Genomic DNA, 17,871 nt, shown 5'->3' on the forward strand with positions numbered 1-17,871 from the left:
AAGCTATCGGGAAGAGGAAGGCCTTTTGAAAGGTCAAAAGATTCTGAAAATCTTCAGGGGAGAATAAGCTGAAGGCAGCTCTTCTCTTACGCTGAGGCAGAGGGAAAGAAGTAGGTGTAAGAAAATGTAGGAGAGTTTATCTAAATAGGCTTGTTTACTTTTGTTGTCCAGAAACCTACCTTTGATCATCCACTCATGAGACACTTCCCTGCAAGTAGGGACAACAATTTTAATTACCTGAAACACTTTCAGCATGGATAAATGGCAGCCGCCATTCCAGACTCATGTGTGAGTGCAGAGGCAATCTGAAAATGACCCCAAAGAAGATGATGAAAATGGCAATCGGAGGTGTAGCATCAGTCCTGGAAGAGGAGGGTACAGACGCTTCCGATAGCAAAGGTGCTGTAATAGGAGGCTCTATAATAGGAAGCTGTGGATCAGAATATGACTACTTTTATTCTGATGAGGAAGCAATAGAAGCTGACAATGAGGGTTATGCTGAGCCCAGTGATAAGAAAATGAAGATGACACGGAATCAAATATTAGGACTAATACAGGCTGGGCAGATGCCATGGCTGCAGTCCTCAACAAGAAAACTCCTGAAAGTAAACCTACTATTCTGGTCAAAAATAAGAAGCTGGAAAAGGAAAAAGAAAAGTTAAAGCAAGAAAAACAAGAGAAAATAAAACAGCGTGATAAGTGGATGGAGTGGGAAATGATATGCAGAGTAAAGCCAGATGTTGTCTAAGACAAGGAGACAGAGAGAAATATTCAGCGAATTGCAAGGAGGGGTGTGGTGCAATTATTTAATGCTGTTCACAAACATCAAAAGAACGTTGATGAGAAGGTTAAAGAAGCTGAAAGCTCTACTAGAAAGCAAACTGGGAGGGGACTCAAGATGGCGCTGTGAGAACAACCCAGGATTGGAGCCCGAGTTGAATTCGCAAACGGTGAGTCAGTGCTGCATTTCCAGACTGATCTTTGTTGCCCACAGAACGGGGAAACTCCCAAGTGTAAAAAGACACGGGACGCCAGGCAGTAGGTCTGCCTGGTGAAGCCGGCAGCCGGGGCAGGGGCGGCCGGCCCTACCCAGCAATCCCCACAGGGCGCGCTTGTCCGGGTGCCTTGTTGAACCGGCAACCTGAGACTTGAGAGGGCTGGACTTGATACTGAACGAGACTTGCACAGTAGCCCAGCCCAGGGGATTGCAGGGACAGATCGTTTGGGATACCCAGTGGGACGAACAAAACCGCGATTTCAAACTATCCCGGGCCGAAGGTCCGAGACGTTCTGTGGGGGAGGGGCGTCCACCACTAGGGAGGCAACCTGCCCCAACTGATATACACGCCCACTGCTGAGGCAGCCAGCCATTGCCGAGGCAACCCGCCCCAACTGAGATACATGCCCACTGCTGACACAGCCAGCCGTTGCCAAGGAAACCTGTCCCTACTGAGATACACACCCACTGCTGATGCAGCCTGCCGTTGCTGAGGCAACACGCTACAACGAAGAGACTCCGCCGCAGGGCGTGGCGGAGACCACAGCAGAGCCGGCAGGAACAGCGCGAATCACACAACAGCAGGGCGGAGCCTCGGCAGCCAAACAGTGGCTACTCTGCCTTTGAGCTGGGCAGGACACCTGATCGGACATCCAAAAATAAAGCCCAAACCCCTCAACACAGAGCATTTGAGAAAAAAAAAAGGGTTGTTTAATGAGCTGTGTTGCAGCAGAATCAAACATAACAGCCTAACAGCCCTGAATGAACAACAGAGTGCACAGCTCAGCAATTAAACCCCTATAAAGTACAAACTGTCTCCTCAAGCAGCTCCCTGACCCCTTTATATCCAAAAGACTGTAATTAGGCAGGCATCATCCTGGGACAAAGAGAGCAGAAAAAGAAACTGGTAGCATCCCTCACTGTGCCACAGCTACTAGAGGTGCACCCCAGACAAGCAGGGTCTGCAGCGGACCTCAGCAGTCGTACAGCGAAGGGGCTAGACTGGTAGAAGGAAAACCAAGCAACAGAAATACTTCATCATCAACATTCTGGGTGTCCACTCAGAGACCCAAACGAAAAGTCAGCAACTACGCAGACGACCAGCGGACAAATCCACAAAGATGGGAAGAAACCAGCGGAAAAAGGAGGAAAACACCCGAAACCAGAACACCTCGCCTCCTAGAAAGGACCAAAACTCCTCACCAGCAAGGGAACAAAGCTGGACGGAGAATGACTGTGACGAAATGACGGAATTAGACTTCAGAAGATGGATAATGAGAAACTTTTGTGAGCTAAAAGATCATGTATTAAATCAATGCAAAGAAACTAAGAACCTTGAAAAAAGATTTGAAAAAAGATTCGAGGAAATGATAACAAGAATGGATACCTTAGAGAGGAATATGAATGAATTAAAGGAGCTGAAAAACACAATACGAGAACTTCGCGAAGCAAACGCAAGTTTCAATAGCCGAATTGACCAAGCAGAAGAAAGAATATCTGAAGTCGAAGACCAACTCAATGAAATAAAACGAGAAACCAAGATCAGAGAAAAAAGCACAAAAAGGAATGAACAAAGTCTCCAAGAAATGTGGGACTATGTGAAAAGACCTAACCTACGTTTGATAGGTGTACCAGAAGGGGACGAAGAGAATGAATCCCAGCTGGAAAATACTCTTCAGGACATCATCCAGGAAAATTTCCCCCACCTAGCAAGACAAGCCAACACTCAATTGCAGGAAATACAGAGAACACCACAAAGATATTCCGCAAGAAGAGCAACCCCAAGGCACATAATCGTCAGATTCAACAGGGTTGAAATAAAGGAGAGAATACTAAGGGCAGCCAGAGAGAAAGGTTGGGTCACCCACAAAGGGAAGCCCATCAGACTCACAGCAGATCTCTCGGCAGAAACACTACAAGCCAGAAGAGAGTGGGGGCCAATATTCAACATTGTTAAAGAAAAGAACTTTCAACCCAGAATTTCATATCCAGCCAAACTGAGCTTCAGAAGTGAAGGAAAAATAAAATCCTTTGCGAACAAGCAAGTACTCAGAGATTTTGTCACCACCAGGCCTGCTTTACAAGAGCTCCTAAAAGAGGCACTACACATAGAAAGGATCAATCAGTACCAGCCATTCCAAAATCACACTGAATGCTGAAGAGCTTCAACATAATGAAGAATCTACAACAACTAACAGGCAAAACAGCCACTTAGAATCAAAATGGCAGTATCAAATTCACACATAACAATATTAACCCTAAATGTAAATGGACTAAATGCACCAATCAAAAGACACAGACTGGCAAATTGGATAAAAATCCAAAACCCATCAGTGTGCTGTATCCAGGAAACCCATCTCACATGCAAGGATACACAAAGGCTCAAAATAAAGGGATGGAGGAAGATTTACCAAGCAAATGGAAAGCAAAAAAAAGCAGGAGTTGCAATTCTCATCTCTGATATAATAGACTTTAAAGCAACAAAGATCAAAAGAGACAAAGAAGGCCATTACATAATGGTAAAAGGATCGATACAACAAGAAGAGCTAACGATCCTAAACATATATGGACCCAACACAGGAGCACCCAGATACATAAGGCAAGTTCTTAATGACTTACAGAAGGACGTAGACTTCCACACAATAATAGTGGGAGACTTTAACACTCCACTGTCAATACTAGACAGATCAACCAGACAGAAAATCAACAAGGATACCCAGGGCTTGAACTCAGACCTGGAGCAAGCAAACCTGGTGGATATTTACTGAACTCTCCACCCCAAATCCACAGAATACACATTCTTCTCAGCACCACATCACACCTACTCTAAAATTGACCACATAATTGGAAGTAAAGCACTGCTCAACAAATGAAAAACAACTGAAATCATAACAAACAGCCTCTCAGACCATAGTGCAATCAAGTTAGAACTCAGAATTCAGAAACCGACCCAGAACCGCACAGCTTTATGGAAACTGAACAACTGGCTCTTGAATGTTGACTGGGTAAACAACGAAATGAAGGCAGAAATAAAGAAGTTCTTCGAAACCAATGAGAATGAAGACACAACGTGCCAGAACCTCTGGGACACATTTAAAGCAGTCTCTAGAGGAAAGTATATAGCAATAAGTGCCCATATGAGGAGAATGGAGAGATCCAAAATTGACACCCTATCGTCAAAATTGAAAGAGCTAGAGGAGCAAGATCAAAAAAACTCAAAACCCAGCAGAAGACAAGAAATTACTAAGATCAGAGCTGAGCTGAAGGAGATTGAGACACGAAAAACCCTTAAAAAAATCAATAAATCCAAGAGCTGGTTTTTTGAAAAGATCAACAAAATAGACAGACCACTAGCCAGATTGATTAAAAATAAAAGAGAGAACAACCAAATAGATGCAATAAAAAATGATAAAGGGGAAATCACCACAGATTCCACAGAAATTCAAACCATCATCAGAGAATATTACAAACAACTCTATGCGCATAAACTAGTAAACCTGGAAGAAATGGATAAATTCCTGGACTCCTGTGTCCTCCCAAGCCTAAACCAGGAGGAAGCTGAAACTATGAATAGACCAATAACAAGGTCTGAAGTTGAGGCAGCAATTAAGAGCCTACCTCACAAAAAAAGCCCAGGTCCAGATGGGTTCACAGCCGAATTCTACCAGACACACAAGGAGGAGCTGGTACCATTCCTTCTGAAACTATTTCAAACAATCCAAAAAGAGGGAATCCTTCCCAAATCATTTTATGAGACCAAAATCATCCTGATACCAAAACCCGGCAGAGACCCAACGAGAAAAGAAAACTTCAGGCCAATATCCATGATGAACATAGATGCAAAAATCTTCGATAAGATATTGGCAAGCCGATTGCAACAGCAAATCAAAAAACTTATTCATCATGATCAAGTAGGATTCATCCCGGGGATGCAAGGCTGGTTCAACATACGCAAGTCTATCAACGTAATTCACCACATAAACAGAACCAAAAACAAAAACCACATGATTATCTCAATTGACGCAGAGAAGGCATTTGACAAAATTCAACAGCCCTTTATGCTAAAAACCCTCAATAAACTCGGTATCGATGGAACGTATCTCAAAGTAATAAAAGCTATTTATGACAAACCAACAGCCAATATCATACTGAATGGGCAAAAACTGGAAGCATTCCCTCTGAAATCTGGTACTAGACAAGGATGCCCTCTCTCACCACTCCTATTCAATATAGTACTGGAAGTTCTAGCCAGAGCAATCAGGCAAGAAAAAGAAATAAAGGGTATTCAAATAGGAAAGGTGGAAGCCAAATTGTCTCTATTTGCAGACGACATGATAGTATACCTAGAAGACCCCATCGCCTCAGCCCAAAAACTCCTGAAACTGATAAACAACTTCAGCAAAGTCTCAGGATATAGAATCAATGTGCAAAAATCACAAGCATTCGTCTACACCAATAACAGACTTAAAGAAAGCCAAATCAAGAGCGAACTGCCATTCGCAATTGCTACAAAAAGAATAAAATACCTTGGAATACAACTCACAAGGAACGTAAGGGACCTCTTCAAGGAGAACTACAAACCACTGCTCAACGAAATCAGAGAGGACACAAACAGATGGAGAAACATTCCATGTTCATGGTTAGGAAGAATTAATATCGTGAAAATGGCTATACTGCCCAAAGTAATTTACAGAATCAACGCTATCCCCATCAAGCTACCATTGACTTTCTTCACAGAACTGGAAAAAACCACCATGAACTTCATATGGAACCAAAAGAGAGCCCGCATAGCCAAGTCAATTCTAAGCAAAAAGAACTCAGCGGGGTCATCACACTACCGGATTTCAAACTATACTACAAGGCTACAGTAATCAAAACAGCATGGTACTGGTACCAAAACAGAGATATATATCAATGGAACAAAACAGAGGCACCGGAGGCAACACAACATACATACAACTATACAATCTTTGATAAACCTGGAAAAAACAAGGAATGGGGCAAGGATTCCATGTTTAACAAATGGTGTTGGGAAAACTGGCTAGCCATGTGCAGAAAGCAGAAACTGGACCCCTTCCTGACACCATACACTAAAATTAACTCCAGATGGATTAAAGACTTAAACATAAGACCTGGCACCATAAAAACCCTAGAAGGAAATCTAGGCAAAACTATCCAGGACATAGGAGTAGGCAAGGACTTCATGAACAAAACACCAAGAGCATTGGCAACAAAAGCCAAAATAGACAAATGGGACCTAATGAAACTCCACAGCTTCTGCACGGCAAAAGAAACAGTCACTAGAGTGGATCGGCAACCAACAGAATGGGAAAAAATTTTCGCAGTCTACCCATCTGACAAAGGGCTGATATCCAGAATTTACAAACAACTCAAGCAGATTTACAGGAAAAAAACAAACAAGCCCATTCAAAAGTGGGTAAAGGATATGAACAGATACTTTACGAAAGAAGACATATATGAGGCCAACAATCATATGAAAAAATGCTCGTCACTGGTCATCAGAGAGATGCAAATCAAAACCACATTGAGATACCATCTCACGCCAGTTAGAATGGCGATCATTAAAAAATCTGGAGACAACAGATGCTGGAGAGGATGTGGAGAAAAAGGAACACTTTTACACTGTTGGTGGGAGTGTAAATTAGTTCAACCATTGTGGAAGACAGTGTGGCGATTCCTCAAGGCCTTAGAAATAGAAATTCCATTTGACCCAGCAATCCCATTACTGGGTATATATCCAAAAGACTATAAATCGTTCTACTATAAGGACACATGTACACGAATGTTCATTGCAGCACTGTTTACAATAGCAAAGACCTGGAATCAACCCAAATGCCCATTGATAATAGACTGGATTGGAAAAATGTGGCATATATACACCATGGAATATTATGCAGCGATCAGAAATGATGAGTTCGTGTCGTTTGTAGGGACATGGATGAATCTGGAGAACATCATCCTCAGCAAACTGACACAAGAACAGAAAATGAAACACCGCATATTCTCACTCATAGGTGGGTGATGAAAAATGAGAACACATGGACACAGAAAGGGGAGTACTAAACACTGGGGTCTATTGGGGGGAAAATGGGAGGGCCAGTGGGAGGGGGAGGTGGGGAGGGATAGCCTGGGGAGAAATGCCAAATGTGGGTGAAGGGGAGAAGAAAAGCAAAGCACACTGCCATGTGTGTACCTATGCAACTGTCTTGCATGCTCTGCTCATGTACCCCAAAACCTATAATCCAATAAAAAATTAAAAAAAAAAAAAAGAAAGCAAACTAAGTTGATATCAACTGTTTCCAAGAAATATTTTATCAGCGTTTTGAAAGGAATGGATCAAAGTACAAATGAGACTACCTCAAGCAAGAAGAAACCAAAAGCCAAACAGACTGAAGTGAAATCAGAAGAGGGCCCAGGTTGGACAATCCTAAGTGACGACTTCATGATGAGAGCATGTATGAAGGACTGGGACAAGGAAAGTGATGGGCCAGATGGCAGCAGACCAGAATCTGCAAGTGACTCTGATACATAAAGCACCATAGGAAATAAAATTATAATAATTTTATTTTTTCCAGAAAAATATTTCATCCCCTGATAGTTGAGGAATTATAAGGATACCATTTGTAAGGAAGTCAAAAGACTTTTGCCTCATTTCATATTTCCCCTTTTCATGTACACTTTATATATACTTTATTAAAATTATATTTTAAACCCTAGTATAATTTTAAGCATTGTTCCTCAGAACTTTTGTAAAAGGAAATATTGCTGCTTGACCAGTGAGATACACATTTTGTCAGGATTATATTGGTCATGTCTGTTAGTATGTTATTTCAGTATCACCGATGTTTTCAGAAATACAGTACCAATTCATAAACTCTTTCGCGTTAAAAAAAAAAAAAACAATTTTAATTTCCCACAGATTTTGTTGGCTCCAGGTTTTTGGCATTATTTCTGTACTGAATAAAAGCAAGTGGCTCCAGCTTATCGAAACTGCCCACTGTGCCAGGGGTCCCCTAGGTGCTCTACACTGCATACCTGAATACTCCTTGCGTCTATCACTCAGCAGGACAGACTCAGCAGCTGCTGACCCTTGTGAGGAGTGTTGAAGCAGATCACAACAGAATCCTCAAAAATAAAGGTGAAGAGACTGTGCAGTCAATAAGTCATTGGTGCCCACTCAGGATTTCCAAGTTTGGGGTAATTTCTAAGCTAGGGTTTCATCATGGGACAACAGTTATCAATTCAACAGCAACAGTATAGACAAGTATTGAAACAGCTGCTTAAAGCTAGTGGAGTCTCAGTTTTGCAGGCTCAATTAAGGGACCTAATGCAAACTGTTGTTTCCTATAACCCGTGGTTCCCAGAAGAAGGCACACTAGACATAAAGTGGTGAGAAATCTTAAACAACATCATGCACAAGGGCAAAGGGTCCCAGTAACATCTTTAATGTTATGGGCCTTAGTTATAGCTGCTGTGTCCCCACTCTACACAGAAAGGGAATGGAGGAGAAATCATCACCTACCTTACTGTCTCCTCCTCTTCCCTTTGCCACACCATTACCGGATAGAGATACCAAAGAGGAAATGGAGGCTTTTCCTGAGTGTCCTCCCCCAATAAATTGGAAAAAAGACAAGGGATACATAACAGTTATGGGACCCTGTTTTAGGCAAGCAGCATTAAAAGGGGAGCTCTTGGCCTGCCCAGTGATAAAAGATCAACAAGGCAATCAGATGTATGAACCCATTACTTTCAACAGTTATAAAGAGATCAGAAAAAGCATTAGAGGAAATGGAACTTCTAGCCCATATACTAAAGAATTAATAGAGGCCATAGCAAACAACTTCCATATGGCCCCAAGGGCCTGGTTAGTGCTAGCTAAAACAACTTTAGATGCCAGTCAATACTGCCTCTGGAGGGCAGAAATTGATGAATTATGTGAACATAAGACCCCTGTCTCATAATGGCTAGTGCTATTCCTCCCCTACTCCTGACATAGCTCTCTCAAAGTTATATTTTGGTAGAATAGCAGCCTTTAAAGGGAGAGAATTACAACAATCCCATGAATTAGTTGAGGAACACCTAAGAGCCAGCCACATGGGACCATCAAATAGCCCTTGGAATTCACCCATTTTCGTAATTCCCAAAAGGTCTGGTAAATGGAGACTTTTGCATGACTTATGGGCTATCAATACTAATTTACAACCTATGGGGCCCCTTCAACAGGGGCTTTCTTCCCCAGTGGCAATTCCTTGAGTTTGGCCTATAGTCATTGTTGACTTAAAAGGCCGCTTTTATAGTATTCCCCTTGCAAAACAAGACAAGAAAAATTTGTTTTTACAATACCAGCTATCAATAATGAAAGGCCAGCTAGCCGATTTCATTGGAAAGTACTTACTCAAGGAATGCTAAACAGTCCCATCATATGTAAGCATCATGTAAATCAGGCTTCGCTCCCCAGTAGAAAACAATTTCCTAATTGCAAGATCATCCATTTTATGAATGATATCTTACTTGTGGCCCCAACGGAGCCAATACTTTTAAATTTATATGCCTCTATCAAAAGGAATACACAGTTAAGAGATTTAATCAAGCCAGGTGTGGTGGCTCAGGCCTGTAATCCCAGCACTTTAGGAGCCTGAGGTGGGAGGATCATGAGGTCAAGAGACCGAGACTATCTTAGCCAACATGGTGAAACCTCAACTATACTAAAAATACAAAAATTAGCTGGGCGTGGTGGCGCGTGCCTGTGGTCCCAGCTACTCAGGAGGCTGAGGTGGAAGAATCACTTGAACCCAGGAGGTGGATGTTGCAGTGAGCTGACATTGTGCCACTGCATTCCAGCCTGGCCACAGAGCAAGACTCCATCTCAAAAAAAAAAAAAAAGATGTAATCATAGTGACCGAAAAAGTACTGATGTCCTTTCCTTGGAAATATCTTTGATATATACTAACTTCCCAATCAGTGAGACCTCAAAAGGTTAAATTAAATACTAGCAACTTACACACCTTTTAAATGACTATCAAAAGTGACTTGGTGGTATTAACTGGCTTCACCCCACCTTGGGCACAACTACTGATAAATAACAAAACCTGCTTTCTATCCTAAAAGGCAATGCAGCCCTGGACTCCCCAGGTATTTAACCATGCTGAAAAAAGAGAAATTGAGGAAATAGAGCTAGCTACTTCTCAAGGCAACTAAATCACACAGACCCATGATATTTAGTCCTTGTTTGTTCTTCCTACTGAACATTCCCCAACAGGATTAATAGGACAGATGGCCCAAGGGCTAAGTTTCCTAGAATGGGTCTTTTGCTCTCATACTGGGACTAAAACATTATCTCCGTATGCCCAGCTAGTTAATAAAGTCATCTACACAGGCCTCAGATGATGCAATCAATTGCTAGGTTACAATCCTAATGTCGTAAGAGCACCCTTAAGTAAAAAACAGTTTGAAGCAGTCCTGCCCCTGTCTCTAGGCCTGCAGGTAGCACTCTATGATTATGCAGGCCATACATATCTTGCCCTTCCTGCTGACAGACTACTTCAGATCTTATCTTGTGTTCCTGTAATTATGCCTACAAAGATAGTTCACTCCCCTATACCTAACACTTTAATGCTGTTTACTGATGTCTCTGATAAAAATGGAAAAGTGGCTCTCGGGTGGGAACTGCATAACACCCTCACTTAATCTGCATTTACTAGCCCTCAGAGAGCTGAGGTTGAAACCTTAATATCAGCCCTGCAAACCTTTTCTTCTCAGCCTATCAATATTGTTAGTTACTCTGCTTACTCTGTTTATTTATTGCAAAACCTTGAAACAACCCTCATTAAGTCTACTTGCAAGACTACACTTTTTCTTTGTAAGAAAAGACTGTACTTTTTCTTTGACTTCAGCAATTGTTGGATCTAAGGACACATCCTATTTTTATTACACACATTTGGGCCCACAGCTCACTGCCTGACCCACTTGCTTATGGCAATGATCAAGCAGATCAGCAGGTTATCATGTCACTGCTTGACCAAATCACCCAATCACATCAATTTTTCCACCGAAATTGGAAAAATAACTAATTTCAAGTTACCCAAAGACTAGCTAAACATATTATTTTACAATACCCAGATTGCCAGCTTACAGGCACACTCCCCTCCTTCAAAAGGCATTAACCCTAGAGGACTACACCCTAATCAGTTATGGCAAACATATGTTACACACATCCCTGAATTTGAAAATCTAAGGTATGTACATGTATCCATTGATACCTATGCCCACCTAATGAGTGCTTATGCTCTTTTTGGAGAGTCTGCCCAATATGTCATTATACATCTTCTCTTAACTTTTGCATTTATGGGGTAGCCCACAAAAATTAAAACTGATAATGGTCCAGCTTATGTCAGCTCAAAATTTTGCCAATTTTGTCACATGTAGAACATCCAGCATTCCACAGGACAGGCCACTCCACCCTTACAAATACACTCAGAAAATAAAAAAATAAAAAATAAAAAAGGGGGAATATGAGTAAGGACCCTGCAACACTATTGGCACAGCATTTTGACAAGATGTAAATAGTAATGAAAGGTGTGGTCCAAATGATCTGCTAATGTGGGGAAGAGAATATGCTTGTGTTTACATCCCCTCAGGTCCTCTTTGGATTGCAGTGTGACACATCAATCCATACCATGTCATGGCTAGGACCCAACTCGATACCAGAAATGAAGGCAATGGCCCTGCAGGACTCACATCCCTGAATGATGTGACTTCCTCAGATGACACATGCCCCAGAAATTACCTGGAGGATGCTGAAGAAGATAACTCACGAGACTAAGTGAATCCTCCTCCAAACACTCCATATAATTTGTTTCTTCCTATTCTTTCTGTTACACAATGAAACTCTCTTAGATTATTAACCCTTCTTATTCTCTCATTCTGCCTGCAACCCGCTCCTGCTACTCTCCAGTTGGGCCCATCTTCTGGATCTGCCTTCCTTTTACCTTGTTACTTGGTTGGGCACCCCCTTCCCAGCCTCTAACAATATGACTGCTTGGCTAAGAGGTATTGAAATACCCTCAGTGAGGTTCCTCAGTGAGGTTCCTCAGTAATGGCAGACACTGGACTGAGGTGCCAAGTAACACTACAGGTCGCTCCTTGATTGGAAAAGAGTATTACTGATTATACTCATGTTTGTCTTATGTTACTTACTAATTCTAGGATGCAAAGCGAGAACACAAGTTGTAACCACTGCGCCTGTCAAACCTGTCACTGCACTCATCTGTACTCTTAAATCAACAAAACCTGATGTAAAAAATAAATTTCAAAAAAGGTGGTGGGAGATGTGGGGATCGTCCGAGTGGTAAAAGAAGCTATAGGGAAAGAAGCAGGCCTTTCCAAAAGTCAGAAGGCTCTGCAAAGCTTTGGGGGAGAATAAGTTGAAGGCAGCTGTTCTCTTACCCTGAGGCAGAGGGCAAGAAGTAGGTGCAAGGAAATGTAGGGGAGTTTATCTAAATAGACTTGTTTATTTATGTTGTCCAGAAACCAACCTTTGATCATACGCATGCCAGACTGCTCCCTACAAGTGGGGACAACAATTTTAATTGCCCATGGATTGTGTTGGCTCCAAGTTTTTGGCATTATTTCTATACTGAATAAAAGAAAGCAGCTTCAGCTTACTGAGACTGCCCACTGTGCCAGCAGTCTCCTAGCTGCTATATACTGCATACCTGTGTCTAAGTACTCCTTGCAGCCATTGCTCAACCAGAGTCTGTGGGACAGACTTGGCAAAGAGGTCCTTCACATCCCTTGTAAGTTGTATTTCTAAGTATGTTATTCTCTTTGTAGAAATTGTAAATGGAAGTTCACTCATGATTTGTCTCAGTTTGACTATTATCAGTATGTAGAAATGCTTGTGATTTTTGCACATTGATTTTGTATCCAGAGACTTTGTTGAAGTTGCTTATCCACTTAAGGAGATTTTGGACTGAGACAAGAGGGTATCCTTGTCTTGTGCCAGTTTTCAAAGGGAATTTATACAGCTTTTGCCCATTCAGTATAATATTGGCTTTGGGTTTGTCACAAATAGCTATTATTATTTTGAGATACATTCCACCAATACCTAGTTAATTGAGACTTTTTAGCATGAAGGGTGTTAAATTTTATTGAAGGCCTTTTCTGCATCTATTGAGATAATCACGTGGCTTTTGTCATTGCTTCTGTTTATGTACTGTATAACATCTATTGATTTGCATATGTTGAACCAGCCTTGGATCCCAGGTATGAAGCTGATTTGATCATGGTGGATAAGCTTTTTGATGTGCTGCTGGATTCGGTTTGCCAGTATTCTATTGAGGATTTTCATAACGATGTTTATCAGGGATACTGGTCTGAAATTTCCTTTTGTGGTGTGTCTCTGCCAGGTTTTGGTATCAGTATGATTCTGGCCTCATAAAATGAGTTAGGGAGGATTGCCTCTTTTTCTATTCTTTGGAATAGTTTCAGAAAGAATGGTACCACCTCTTCTTTGTACCTCTGGTAGAATTCAGCTGTGAATCCATCTGGTCCTGGGCATTTTTTGGTTGGCAGGCTGTTAATTACTGCCTCAATTTTAGAACTCGTTAGAGGTATATTCAAGGATTCTACTTCTTCTTGATTTAGTCTTGGGACAATGTGTGTGTCCAGAAATTTATCCATTTCTTCTAGATTATCTAGTTTGTTTGCATAGAGGTGTTTATAGTATTGTGTGATGGTGGTTTCGATTTCTGTTGGACCAGTGGTGATATTCCCTTTATCATTCCAAATTTGAAGGTTGGCCTGTCTGGCTAGATTTGGGAAGTTCTCATGGATAAGATCTATTTGATTAGAAAAATCTATTTGATTCTTCTTTTTTTTTTTTCTTTATTAGTCTGGCTAGTGGTTTATCTATTTTGTTAATCTTATCACGAAACCAGCTCATGGATTAATTGATTTCTTTGAAGGGGCTTTTGTGTCTCTATCTTTTTCGGTTCTGCTCTTTCTTGTCTTCTGCTAGCTTTTGAATGTGTCTGCTCTTGCTCCTCTAGTTCTTTTAATTCTAATATTAGGGCATTGATTTTAGATCTTTCCTGCTTTCTCCTGTGGGCATTTAGTGCTATAAATTTTCCTCTAAGCACTCCTTTGGCTGTGTCCCAGAGACTCTTCTATGCTGTTTCTTTGTTCTCATTGGTTTGAAAGAATTTATTTATTTCTGCCTTAATTTTGTTATTTACTCAGTAGTCACTCAGGAGCAGGTTGTTCTGTTTTCATGTAGTTGTGTGATTTTGATTGAGTTTCTTAATCCTGAGTTCTAATTTGATTGCATTGTGTTCTAAGAGACTGTTTGTTATGACTTCTGTTTATTTGCATTTGCTGAGGAATGTTTTACTTCCAATTATGTGGTCATTTTTAGAATAAGTGTGATATGGTGCTGAGAAGAAGGTATATTTTGTTGATTTGTGGTGAAAAGTTCTGTAGAGGTCTATTAGGTCCACTTGGTCCAGAGCTGAGTTCAAGTCCTTAATTTCCTTGTTAATTTTCTATCTTGTTTATCTGTCTATTGACAATGGAGTGTTAAAATCTCCCACTATTATTGTGTGGGAGTCTATGTCTCTTTGTAGGTCTCTATGAACTTGCTTTATGAATCTGGTTGCTCCTGTATTGGGAGCATATATATTTAGGATAATTAGGTCTTCTTGTTTCATGGATCCATTTGCCATTATGTAATGGCATTCTTTGTCTTTTTTGATCTTTGTTGATTTAAAATATGTTTTATCAGAGACTAGGATGACAACCCCTGCTTTTTTGTTTGTTTGTTCGTTTTTGCTTTCCATTTGCTTAGTAAATATTCCTTCATCTTTTTATTTTGAGCCTATGTATGTCTTTCAACATGAGATTTGTCTCCTGAATATAGCACGTGGATGGGTCTTGATTCAATGCTGTTGAACTTCAGATGGAGTTTCTGTGTGGATTTCCTTTCTGTTGATGTTGATGTTGATGCTATTCCTTTCTGGTTGTTAGTTTTATTTCTAACAGTCAAGCCTCACTGTTGCAGGTCTGCTAAAGTTTGCTGGAGGTCTACTTCAGACCCTGTTTGCCTGTATCATCAGTGGAGGCTGCAGAAGAGCAAATATTGCTGCCTGTTCCTTACCCTGGAATCTTCATCATAGAGGGGCACCCTCCAAAGGCCAGACTGAACTCTCCTGTAGGAGGTATCTGTCGACCTTTGCTGGGAGGTGTCTCCCAGTCAGCAGACATGGGGTCAGGGATCCATTTGAGGAGGCAGTCTGTCCCTTAGCAGAGCTTGAGTGCTGTGCTGGGAGATCTGCTGCTCTCTTCAGAGTCCACAGGCAGTAACATTTGAGTCTGCTGAGTTTGCACTCACACCCATCTTTTCCCTAGGTGCTCAGGCCAGAGAGATGGGAGTTTGATCTATAAGCCCCTGACTGAGGCTGCTGCCTTTCTTTCAGAGATGCCCTGTCCAGACAGGAGAAATCTAGAGAGGCAGTCTGGCTACAGCAGCTTTGTTGAGCTGTGGTGGGATTCACCCAGTTTGAATTTCCCAGTGGCTTTCTTCACACTGTGAGAGGAAAACCATCTACTCAAGCCTCTGTAATGGCAAATGCCCCTCCCCCATCAAACTCGATCATCCCAAATTGACTTCAGACTGCTGTTCTGGCAGTGAAAATTTCAAGCCAGTGTATCTTAGCTTGCTGTGCTCCATGGGGGTGAGATTTGCTGAGCCTGACCACTTGGCTCCCTGGCTTCAGCCCCCTTTGTAGGGAAGTGAATGTGTCTGTCTTGCTAGTGTTCTAGGCACCACTGGGATTAAAAAAAAAATCTCCTGCAGCTATCTCAGTGTCTGCCCAAACAGCTGCCCAGTTTTGTGCTTGAAACCCAGGGCCCTGGTGACATAGGTACCAGAGGGAATCTGAAGGTTGTGAAGACCAGGGAAAAGCATAGTATTTGGGTTAGAGTACACTGTTCCTCAGGCACAGTCCTTCACAGCTTCCCTTGTCTAGGGGAGTGAGTTCTCTGACCCCTTGCACTTCCTGGGTGAGGCAATGTCCCACCCTGCTTTATCTAGCCCTTTGTGGGCTGCACCCACTGTCTAACCAGCCCAATGAGATAAGCCAGGTACCTCAGTTTGAAATGCCAAAATCACCTGTCTTCTGCACTGATCTCACTGGGAGCTACAGACCAAAGCTATTTCTATTCTGCCATCTTGCCAGCCACCACTTCTATTTTCATTTGTTGCAAAAAGTTTTTAATTCCTTTGTTAAATTTATTTTTTACTCAAAAGTAATTCAGAATCAAATTGTTTACACATAATTGTGTCCTTTTTAGAGTTCCACTTGATTCTCATTTCTATTTTTACTCTACAGTGGTCCAAGAGGATGGTTGGTATAATTTTAATTTTTTTTTAATTTATTGAGACTTGTTTTATAATCAAGCATGTAGTTAAGCTTAGAGTACATTCTATGTACAAGTAAGAAGAATGTATAATCTGTGGTTGTTGGGTGGATTGTTCTGTAGATATCTATTAGATTGAATTGGTCAAATGTCAAATTCAAGTCCAAAGTTTCATTGTTAGTTTGCTGCCTTGATGATCTGTCTAATCCCATCAGTGGAGTACTAAAATCTCCCACTATTTTCATCTGGCTGTCTAAGCTTCCTCCAAAGTCTAGAAGTAACTTATCAATCTGCATGCTTCCAATGTTGGGTGCATATATATTTAGCATAGTTAAATCTTGTTGGATTGGACCATTTATCATTATGTAATGCAATTCTTATTTTTCATTGTTGTAAGCTTAATGTTTGTTTTATCTGATATGAAAATAGTGTCTTCTGCTTTTCTTTGCTTTCTATTTGTGTAATAAATCTTTCTGCATCCTTTTACTGTGGGCCTATGGGTATTACTACATGTGACACTGGTCTCTTGAAGACAGTAGAAAGATAGGTCTTGTTTTTTAATTTAATTTTCCACTTTATGTCTTTTATGTAGAGTCTTTAGATCATTTACATTCAAGGTTAATATTGATATGTGAAGGTTTGTTTTAGTCATAGTGTCATTAGATAGGTGTTTTGTGTAGGTTGATTGTGTAGTTCCTTTATGCTGTCCACGGGCTGTGTGCTTCTGTGGTAGTGAGTATCATTCTTTAATTTTCATGTTTAGAACTTCCTTAAACATCTCTTGTGGGATCAGACTGGTGGAGATGGATTCCCTTAGCAATTTCTGGTCAGGGAAAGACTTTTTTGCTCCTTCATTTATAAAGCTTAATTTGGCAAAATATAAAATTCTTGGATGTCATCTTTTTCCTTTAAAAATGGTAGAAATTGACACCTAGTATTTTCTAGCCTGTAAGTTTTATGTTGAAAAATCTGCTACTAGTTTGATGGGCTTCCTTTTATATGTAATATGACCTCTTTCTCTGGCTGCCTTTAAGATTTTTTTCTTTCATGTTGACCTTGGATAGTCTGATGACTATATGCCTTGGGGTGTCTATGCTTCTGTTTGAATACTTTTTACTGACTTATCTTCTAGTTCATCAGTGCTCTAATTATCCATGCCTTAGCTGCTATTAAGCCAATTACTGAGTTCTTAATCTTAGTTATTGCATTTTCATCTCTGAAATGTCCATTTTAATGCTATTGTATGTTTAATTTCTCTATTGAAATTCTATATTTTGTTATATATTTTGTTGAATGTATAATCACAGTTACTTAAGGTCCAACAGTGATCATTGCAAATATAGATCTACTATGAGTCTGTTCTATCCCTTTTTTAAAAATCTTGCCTCTATGTGCATTGGTAACTTTTTTATTGAATGCTAGACATTGAAAAGTTATAG

General features: G+C 40.9%; 1 pseudogene; it reads left to right on the forward strand.

Moving 5' to 3' along the window:
- The first annotated feature begins 261 nt into the window (after positions 1-261).
- LOC100398961 (RRP15-like protein) lies at positions 262-7,550 on the forward strand (annotated as a pseudogene).
- Positions 7,551-17,871: the final 10,321 nt, after the last annotated feature.

This window comes from Callithrix jacchus, chromosome X (genome assembly GCF_049354715.1).
Source record: "Callithrix jacchus isolate 240 chromosome X, calJac240_pri, whole genome shotgun sequence".
Classification (NCBI taxonomy): Eukaryota; Metazoa; Chordata; class Mammalia; order Primates; family Cebidae; genus Callithrix; species Callithrix jacchus.